Genomic DNA, 1,871 nt, shown 5'->3' on the forward strand with positions numbered 1-1,871 from the left:
CCTCGCGCTCGCTACCATGATTCACGGCCGGTGCGGGGTCGTGACGTCATCGAGACATGCTCGTGTCTTGCTCCGAAACTCCGAAAGACTTTCGACTCATCACTGCACGACACGATTTGTTAAAAGACCCAGAATATTGTCTCAAAGAAAAAAAATATGCACCGTAAAACCAGATTACTCACATGCGCAGCTAATAGCTTTCTATGCATGGGTCGATTCATCTATTGATTTAATCTCAACAAATCAAATAATCATTACGTTTACATATGGGCTCCGTGAGTCTGGCCCGTTGTCAGGGTCCCTCATACAGCTCACCTTCGCCTTTTCTTCACTCTTACTCAATGTCACATTTGATGATATTACTACTACTGCTATTACTGCCACTGAAACTGTCACCCCCTCTATTGCTGTTACTGCTGCTGTTACTGCTACTGCTACTGCCACTGCTAGTGCAACTGCTGCTACTGCCACTGCTAGTGCAACTGCTGCTGCTACTGCTGCTGCTACTGCTGCTGCTACTGCTACTACCACCCCTTCCCCTACCCCTACCCCTACTCTACTACCCTACCACTACTTCTACTCCGTTCAAATTCTCACCGTCAGAAAACTGACTCCAGCCAGCGCCCCTCCCTGACTCCCGCCCGACAACGTCAGCCACTCCACCGCTCCAAATAAACGCCAGCCTTCACATGCAACATTACGCGCGCAATCAATAACGACAATGCACTCCGGTGGCTGGCGACGCCCAATCTAACAAATAGTTGAATAAATAAGTCATCGCACCACCACTACATGCCGGGAGGGGGAGGCGTAGTAAACACAAAAAAACAGCTGATCGATGACAGGTAACTGCATCGCCCTTATCCGAAGGCACCATCCCAATACCCAGTTTCAACGCTCCAGATCCATCGTGATAACACCGAAGGGGACGATCCCACCATTGTTCTGACGCAGAGGTTCGCGATAAAATGCCATTCTGGCGTCTGAGGTATACACAATTCATTATTAAAAGGTAGACTAGCTCAGCCCTCCCCCATCCCCTGTGCTCCTCTCAATAACTCGGCACTCCCCCACCCCCTCCTTTCGCCTCATCGATATGAACGCCAGACCTGCCGAAAGAAAGAGGGAGAGGGAGAGGAAAACAGGGAGGGAGGAGGGAGGGAGGAGGAAGGAAGAGGGAGGAGGGAGGGAGGAGAGAGGGAGGGAGGGAGGGAGGGAGGGAGGGAGGGAGGGAGGGAGGGAGAGGGAGGGAGGGAGAGAGAGAGAGGGAGGGGGAGGGGGAGAGAGAGAGAGAGAAGAGACAAGATAGGAAGAGAATGAGAGACAAGCCAGGAGGAGGAGCGGGGAATGAGAAACAAGCCCAAAATAAAACCCACGAATGATGACAAGCAGAAAAGCCCCTCTTCCGCGCGACCGCCCAAAGCCCACAGTGTCCTACCACAACCCCGCGCTGACCCTCCCCCCCCCCACCCCAGGATCCTTCGACGTAAGCATTCTCCCTCATACCAGGGGCGCGGCGGCCGATAAACTCCTCTCCCCCCTTCGTCCTCTCCGTCGTCGTCGTCGTCATCATCTCTTTTCCTCCTACTACACATCAGCATGCATTATATATATCTTTTTTCAGTTTCCTTCTCCGCCCCTCCCCCTTTTTTCGTTCCCTTTCTTCTTTTTCTTCTTCCTCCTCCTCTTCCGTCTTCTTTTATTTTCTTCTTGATGGCCTCTCCATTCTCCTCTTCCTTCCATTTCTTCCTCCCTCTTCTCCTCCTCTTCCTAGTTCCCCTCCGCATTTTCTATACTTTCTCCTATCCCTCATATTCTTTCTCCCCCTCTTCCTTTTCCCTCCCCTCTTCCCCTTTTTATATTCTCGTCTT

The sequence above is a fragment of the Penaeus monodon genome, chromosome 26 (genome assembly GCF_015228065.2).
Source record: "Penaeus monodon isolate SGIC_2016 chromosome 26, NSTDA_Pmon_1, whole genome shotgun sequence".
NCBI lineage: Eukaryota > Metazoa > Arthropoda > Malacostraca > Decapoda > Penaeidae > Penaeus > Penaeus monodon.